This window comes from Furipterus horrens, unplaced genomic scaffold (assembly GCF_987537825.1).
Source record: "Furipterus horrens unplaced genomic scaffold, mFurHor1.1.pri manual_scaffold_6, whole genome shotgun sequence".
In the NCBI taxonomy this organism is placed as follows: Eukaryota; Metazoa; Chordata; class Mammalia; order Chiroptera; family Furipteridae; genus Furipterus; species Furipterus horrens.
The window spans coordinates 22,747,000-22,756,063 of record NW_028327176.1 but is presented as its reverse complement, the minus strand read 5'-3'; positions in this window follow the sequence as shown (position 1 = coordinate 22,756,063).

Here is a 9,064-nt window from a genome sequence, read left to right as displayed (position 1 = left end):
ACCCCCCTTATCCCGGACCTTAGCAACCCCTGGGCTGAGCTGTTCTGGGAGGCACAGGCTTCCGAATCCAAGGAAACTGAGATGGCTACTTCCTTGTCTTGGAGAGGAAGAGAGGAGGAGACGTGGAAGAGGCATTGTTACGGTCACCAGTGCCATCACTGGGACTAGAAAGGGGCGCGAGGCTTCATCAAGCCCCTTTGCGGTTACGAAGTGCTTTCCCACAGCTCTTTTTCCCACGGGGAGTGACATTTACTGACACTTCTGTACAGGCACTGTCCTGGCGATTTTCCCACGTTCCCTGATTTCATCTTCACAACCACTGGTGGTACACATCAACTCCGTTTTACAGACGTGGAAACGGAGACTCCCCCTCCTCCATACAAAGCCTGAACCAGAACCCTCAAACGGCCAGCCAGCCAGACCTTTTCTCTTTTTTCTCACAACTCGTTACCTTGCCGTATAAAAAGACGACCATTATACTCCCAAACTGAGACATGTGTTAGAAGTAATTACCTGAAATAAGATCTAAAATGCTCCCGGTGGCTCTCTGGGGAGTCATCCTCTCCAATGCATGCCCTGAAAAGGAACAGCTAAAAACAATTGCGTTTACTTTGTAATATCAAAGATCACTGATGGCAAGGTAATCCTTGAAAAAGGTAAAACAATATCTCGATTTTGTTTGTAGGTTTCTGGTCTAAGTTGTCAGGACAATTACTTCGCCGTCCTCTTTTTCTTCCACAGTGGGCATCAGGGCGTGGCCTATCCTCAGTTATCTTGTAACGTATAGGTCCCGGAAAAATCAGACAGGACACTGAAACAAACCTATTTCCCAGAGAGCAAAGGTCTGAAGGTAATGGAGTCAGCCAGAATGTTTAGACTCTATTTTCTTGGGCAGAGAGGGCTATTCTGGGAAGACACTGTTCTGCCCTCCTCTGGAGCTACGTGGGAAAACAAGATGGAAGTACATCCCTACTTTCCCAACGTTCAGAATTACCAGCCCTCCCGTGCCTGAGAGTTTTAAGTGACAATTTGACTCTTCAGATTTAAACAAAATTAAATAGCTTATTTATTATGTTCATGGACAGTTCTGATTATCTAAACCACTTCAGATTTTCTATTATTACAATATTCAGAACAAAACCACTATCACAAGTTCCAATTATTTCCTCTCTTATTGCTTAGACCGGTCTTGAAATAGTGGGTTTACTGACTGTCTGAGTAATAAACAGCCTAATTGTTTTTCTTACCCTCTTATCTTTTTATCTTTCTACTGTATGGTTCCTGTAAGAAAGGGGGGGGGGTGGAAATAGCAAAGCTATACAAAATAAAATGTTAAAAACATCATGCTAAGAATAAGCAATTTAAAATAAGAAACAAGAAATTGCTTGAGTTAAAATGTTAACACATAATTTGATGATAATTTTTCATTCTGGAGGGTTCATCAAGTTTGGTTATATTTAAGTCAATAAGGTGCTATTGCAGTTAGGGATCTACAGGAAGCAAACTCTGAGACAGAGTTTAGCATTCAGGATGTGTATAGGGAGTGCCCTTGGGACAAACCCCTGAGGGAGGGTCAGGGAGGAACAGGATTGGGCAGAGAGCAAATTTAGCAGGGAAGCAGGTCCCTCTCCACAGCCTCACCCAACCCCATGGAGAGCCCTGGAACTGAAATCGCTTGTCAAAGTTGTCCCACGGTGAGTCAGAATGGCTGGGGCTTTATATCCCCACCTCTGTGGGGTGACTTCCTGCAAGCAGCTCTCTGCAGCCAAAGGACCTAACAGCTAGAGGCTGTCTGCCAACAGCACTCTAACAGCAGGAGCAGAGTCCTTCTCTGAAGAGGGATCTGAGCAGCCTCCATCACTAATGCATTTGTATAATGTATCTTGTACAAATATAAAACACTTTACATAAGAAGCTGATCTTAGTAAATTGTGTTGTACACATGTGTGCTTTCCTGATAACTTTCTGTAAATCTACAAATCCAACAGAACTCTCTATTTCTGTATCCTTACCTTCCTTATTCATATTTTTTCTTATGCTTTATACAATAAATGTCCTTTTTCCCCTTTCCTTCACTGATTCTTCTTTTCTCCCCTTCTTCATTCTAGAAACTCTCAGAAATCCCTTATATCTGCTGGTTTTGTTTTTTTGTTTTTTTTTTCACTATTGCAACTTTTCTTTAAACTCTTCCTGTAGAAGATAACCGACGACTATTACATTGAATTAAACAATTCCAGGATCTGTTTTTCACTATGGAAAACAAATTTTTGTGTCTTCAGTGATAGCCCTACTCACAAGTGGAATCATTATTATCTTTATTATTGTGTAGACTCTACTCTGTGATTTGAGGCACATTAAGGACCCAACTAATAAAAATGATTTTCCCCATGCAGTTGCCATGATAAAATATTCATACACCTAGTAAAGTGACAACACTGGACTAAAGCAGTAATGATCAGAAATTTCTATTAAAACAAGAGTTCTCCAACTTCTAGTCAAGATGGAGGCATAGGTAGACATGCTTCACCTCTGTCCACAACCATAAGAAGAATTACATCTACCTCAAAATGAAAAACAACAATTACCAGAAAATCAAAGTGCACGGAAGTCCAACAAACACAGATATAAAGAAGTAATACTCATCCACACAGATAAGAGAGGCAGAGCCAGGGAGCTGAGGAGAAGAGGATGTGGTGCTGTGGTGGCGGTGGTGGCTTGTCAGTGGCTGTGGTCAGCAGGCTGAATGAGCAGTCACACATTATAAAAGCCAGGAGGCACACCTGGGGAGCGATCCCAGTCCCAGGTCAGACTACGCAGCTCACGGTTCAAGCACTGGGAGAATAAAGCCTTATTGTTTTCAGCTGTGCAAACCAGTGGGGGTTGGGGTGGTAGAAGAAACTGCCGGTTTCTCAGTAAAGTTTGTTTACAGGGCCCCCACGGTCCTAGAATGCCCACAAACCCAGGACAACAGCTAGAGGGGTGCCAGTTGCATACAGGAAGTGGGTGAAGTGACTGAAAACTGGGTGTCGAACAAGCAACATTGTTCCCTCTCTGATCCCCTCACAAAGAAGTGAAACTGGTCACCATGCACTGACGAGTACCTAAGGTTCTGCCCCTTACAACGTAACAGGTGTGACAGCTCTGCCTAAGACACAGAGGCAAACACAGAAGGCTGTCAAGTTGAGGAGACAGAGAAGTATGGCCCAAAAGAGGGAGCAGATCAAGGCTCCAGAGGGAGACTAAGCAACAAGGAAAAAGCCAACCTAACAAATGCAGAGTTCAAAACACTGGTGAAATAATGCTCACAGAAATTATTGAATATGGCACATGCATAAGGGAAGAATTGAAGGCTATACTAAGTGAAATGAAGAAAAATCAACATAAAACCAACGGTGAAGGGAAGGAAGCTTGGGTTCAAATCAATGATTTGGAACATATGGAAGAAATAAAGAGTCAACTAGTACAGAATGAAGAAACAAGAATTTTTTTAAAAATGAGGAGCAGCTATGAACCTCTGAGACAACTTTAAATGTACCAATATCTGAATCATAAGGGTGCCAGAGAAGAAGAGGAAGAGCAAGAAATTGAAAACTTATTGAAAAAAATAATGAAAGAAAACTTCCCTAATTTGGCAAAGAAAATAGATATACAAGTCCAGGAAGCACAGAGAGTCCCAAATGAGCTGGACCCAGAGGACCACACCAAGACACATCATAATTAAAATTCTAAAGGTTAAAGATAAAGAGAGAATCCTAAAAGCAGCAAGAGAAAAGAAGAGTTACCTACAAAGGAGTTCCCATAATCCTATCAACTGATTTCTCAAAAGAAACTGCAGGCAAGAAGAGACTGACAAGAATTATTCAAAGTGATGAAAAGCAAGGACCTCGTCGTCGGCAGCCGTCCGTCTCGAGAGATGATGGTGTAGCTTCTTAAGAGTCTATCTGCACCGCCGAGAATGGCTGTGCAGTCCGACTCGGGAGTGACACGGTATCTGTCTCCTCCCGTGTTGAATCGACATCTTGCGATGACGCTGGAGTGTCCTCTCCAGTGGAGCTGAAGCTACAGAGCCTGGGCAGGGTGATATGGAGGGTCTGCTGTTGCCCATGCAGCAGACCCCCCCTCTCTTCGCAGCTGAAGGATCCAAGGGAAAGACGGAGTCAATACAGCTTGGCTTCAGGTGTGCCGCAGGAGTTGCCGGTGTTGACTACAACGTCAAACCGCCTTAGGGACTCCGGCTCCGGATTTTCTGTCGGGGTTTACTCCCTTAGCCTTTCCCCTGAAGAGGTATGCCGCAAGGCAGCGGAGGTTTTTTGGAGTCAGAGTTTTCCTTCAACCAAGATTATTCTATCCAGCAAACTTATCATTTAGAATGGAAGGGCAGATAAGGTGCTTCCCAGACAAGATAAAGCTAAAGAAGTTCATCATCACCAAGCCATTATTATATGAAATGTTAAAGAGACACGTTTAAGGAAAAGAAGACTATCAAAACTATGAACAGTAAAATGACAACAAACTCACAACTATCAACAAATGATTCTGTTGAGCATCGGCCTGCGAGCCAAGTGTCGCTGGTTTGATTCCCAGTCAGGGCACATTACTAGGTTGCACGTCAGGTCCCCAGTTAGGGGCACGAGTGAGAGGCAACCACGCAGTAAAAAAAAAAAAAAAAAAAAAAAAAAGTGATTCTGAATAAACAACTAGGACTGGGACAGAGCCACAGATATGGAGATCATATGGAGGGTTATCAGTGGGGAAGAGGAGGGGGAGTACGGGGGGAAAGGTTCAGGGAACAAGAAGCATAACTAGAAAATAGACAGGGGGATGTTAAAAATAGTAAAGTAAATGGAGAAGGAAAAAAAAAACTATATGCATGACCCATGTACTAAGGGAGGTGGAGATTGCTGGAGGGAAGGAAGGTATCAGGCAGAGGCAGCAAAGAGGAAAATTTGGGACAACTGTAATAGTATAATCAATAAAATATACTTAAAAAAATAAAACAGCAGTTCTCAAAATGTGATCCATGATCCCCCAAAGATTCCCCAAGATGCTTTTAGATGTCTGCAAGGTCAAATCAACTTTTATAATACCAAAGCAAGATTTACTTTTCTCACTGTGTTAACTTTGCACTGATATTGCAAAAGAAATGATGGGCGAAACTCTGGCACCTTAGCACTTACCAAGACAGAACAGAAAACTGTACTTGTATTTATTGTATTCTTCACTCCCATGCATGGCAGAGGGGGGCAGGGAGAGAGAACAGACAGAATGGTGAAAGAAAAAGAGCCATTCTCACTTAAGAATATCATTGATGAAGCAATCAAAATTGTGGTTATTATTAAATCTCAAACCTGAGTACATGTCTTTTTTAACAGCTGTATTTAAATATGATTAAAATACATTAAACTAAACGTATTTAAAGTATACAACCTATGGGTTTTAACATGGTTACAGTCATGAAACCATCACCACAGTCAAGAGAATGAACATATCCATTTCTTATTCATGGGTTATTTAATTGTATCATTTGGTTTCCAAATAGTTAAGGATTTTTCTGATATCTTTTGGTTATTGATTTCAAATTTAATTCTATCATGGTCAGGGAATGGACTTGGTATGGATGACTCCTTTAAAATTTGTTGAGAATTGTTTTAGAGCTCAGAATATGATCCATCTTGGTAAATATTCCTTCTGTACATGAAAAGAATATGTATTCTGTTATTGGATAGAATGTTCTATAAATGTCAGTTAGGTCAAAGTACTTGATAATGTTCCCCAAATCCTCTGTATAATTGATTTTCTAGCTACTTGTTCTATTGATTAGTAAGAGAGGTGTTAAAATCTCTGATTGTAATTGTGGATTTGCCTATTTATTTTTTTCTATTAATTTTTACATAATGTATTTCTAAGTTTTCTTATTAAATGCATAAATGTTTAGGGTTGCAATTTTTCTTTTGACAATTTGACCACTTTATCATTATGAAATAAACCTCTTTATATTTGGTAATATTCTTTACTGTGAAATCTACTTTTATTCTAGTATTAATATAGCCATGCCAACTTTCTTTTGACTAGCAGTAGCAAGGTATATTTTTTCTATCCTTTTTACTTTTAAACAGTTTTCTTATATACCTATATAAAGTGGGTTTCTTGTAGCCAGCATACAGTTAGGTATTGCTTTTTAATCCAATGGGACAATTTCTGGCTTTTAAATCAGGTGTTTGGATTATTTATATTTAATGTGGTTGTTGATATGGTCAAATTTAAATTTATAAATCTATTTGTTTTCTGTTTGTTCAAGCTGTTCTTTGTTACCATTTTTTCTTAATTTTCTTAGATTGATTTTTTTTATTATTCCATTTTATCTTTTTTGTTAACTTGTCAGCTATATCTATGTCTTATTGTGAGTGCTTGTTTTAGGATTTATAGTATACATCTCTAGTGTATCACTGTCTGCCATCAAGAATTATTATATCATTTATGTATAGTACAAAAGCCTTACAATAGCATACTTCTATTTCCTCTCTTAGTCTTTGCCAGATATTTTGCTTCTAAATATGTCACTAATTGCATAAGGCATTATGTTCACATTAAACAATTTTTTTTTCAAAAAGTTTATTAAAATAATATTTTTAAAAATCTTTTTTATTTACCTGAATATTTATTTTTTCTCATACTCTCCCTTTTTTTGTGTAGATGAATATGTCCACCTGGTATTATTTCTCTTCTGACTAAAGGAGTCTTGTAGTACAGGTATGGGGTAGAATTCTATGTTCACAGATTTTTTCTCTTTATGTACTTTAAAGCTGTTGCTCCAATATCTTGTTGCTTGCTTTGTTTCTGATGAGAAATTGGCTGTCACCCTGATCATTGCTCTGCTGAATGTAATGTGCCTCAGTCTATCTTAAGATTTTTCTCTTTATCACAATTTTTGAGCAATTCAACTTACAATATCCCTTCGTGGAATTTTCTTTATGTTCTTGTGCTTGAGGTACAGAAAATTTCTTGGATCAGTGGGTTTTAAGTTTTCATCAAATCTGGAAACATTTTAGCTGTTATTTCTCAAAGTATTTTTATGCCACCTCCTCCTTTGGGGATTCCAATTATATACATAATAAGTTCTTTGTAGTTTTCCCACAGTTAACCAGTACTCTATTATTTTCTGATTTTTTTCTTTGTCTATTTCATCTGTATAGTTTCTATTTCTATGTCTATGGGTTCACTAATCTATTCTTTTGCAGTACCCAATCTGCTGTTAATTCCATCTGGTATTTTTTTTTTCCCAGACATTGCTTTTTGCCTTCTCTAGATGTTTGATTTAGATTTTCTTTACACCATCCATGTCTTTTCTTAACATACTCAACCTTTCCTTTACCTTTTGAACATATGGAATATAATTATGACAACTGTCTTACTATTATCTAATTTATCATCTGTGTTTTTTCTGTATCTGTTTTTCTTTTCATGTGCGTGTGTGCGGCTATTGCTATTGATTAATTTTTCTCTTGATTATGGGTTATATGTACCTAGTTCTTTGCATGCCTGGTAATTTTTTATTAGATGCAAGATGTGAATTTTACTTTTATGAGTGCTGGGCATTCTTGTATTCCTTTAAATATTACTGATCCTTGTTCTGAGACATAGTTAAGTTAGGAATATTTTAACCCTTTAAAGGTGTGCTTTTAAATTTTGTTAGGCTGGAGCAGAGATAGAACTTGACCCCCAACTAAAGCAATACTCTCTGGGTAGTCTACTCTTTGCTCCTTGTGTTTTGAGATTTTCCCGCTCTGACTAGTAGAAACACAAAATATTCCTGACCCTGTCTGTGTGCTGGGGCTTGTTAAGTCTGCTCCTTTTTGGTAGTTTATTTATCCACCTTGTTTAGTTTCCTCACATGCATTTGCAGATCCATACTCAGCTGAAGAGACCTATGAAGAAAGCTTTACTGATTTCTGAAGCACTCTCTTCATGAAGCTCACTCTATCTCCTCCCATATTCTGTTGTGCAAATTATAACCATTTGACCTTCCCATGTTCTTAACTCTGTCTTTTCATTTCACAGAGATCCCCTGGCCTTGTTTAGATTCCTCCTGCCTGCACAGCGTCCTGGAAACTCTCTCAAGACAGTATCGTATCGTATCGTATCGGCAGCCGTCCGTCTCGAGAGACGATCGTGTAGCTTCTCAAGAGTCTATCTGCACCACCGAGAATGGTTGTGCAGTCCGACTCGGGAGTGACACGGTATCTGTCTCCTCCCGTGTTGAATCGACATCATCTTGCGATGACGCTGGAGTGTCCTCTCCAGTGAAGCTGAAGCTACAGAGCCTGGGCAGGGTGATATGGAGGGTCTGCTGTTGCCCATGCAGCAGACCCCCCACCCTCTTCGCAGCTGAAGGGTCCAAGGGAAAGACGAGTCAATACAGCTTGGCTTCAGGTGCGCTGCAGGAGTTGCCGGTGTTGACTACAACGTCAAACCGCCTTAGGGACTCCGGCTCCGGATTTTCTGTCGGGGTTTACTCCCTTAGCCTTTCCCCTGAAGAGGTATGCCGCAAGGCAGCGGAGGTTTTTTGGAGTCAGAGTTTTCCTTCTCTGATGTGCCCTGATAGAATTGTATATAATGCAACATAATCATGGAAGTGACATGTCATCACTTTTGCCATATTCTATTAGAAGCACGTCACAGGTCCCACTTCAATGGGAGTGGATTATATAAGAGCATGAATACTAAGAGGTGGGGATCATGATGGGGCCACTTTCATAGAGCCACTATATCCCATACAGAGCCCAAGCAAAGAAAGGAAGTTTATGCTTGGAGCTGAACTCTTCTGATCAATAACCACCCCTAAACACAACTGACCCTTGCTCTCTACACTGCTGAGGCAGTAGAGTACTTAAGAATTGAAGGGAGAGTTCAGCATGGGTCAGAGTTAACACAGAGAATTTCAGCAGGTCCTGTGCCAGCCTTGAAAAATGGTTACAATTTAGATCAATGGGAAGGAGTGAGAAAGGGAGACTTCCTCTGCAATAAGAAGTAGTAGAAAGACAGACATTCGCAAGGTGGGTTCCGG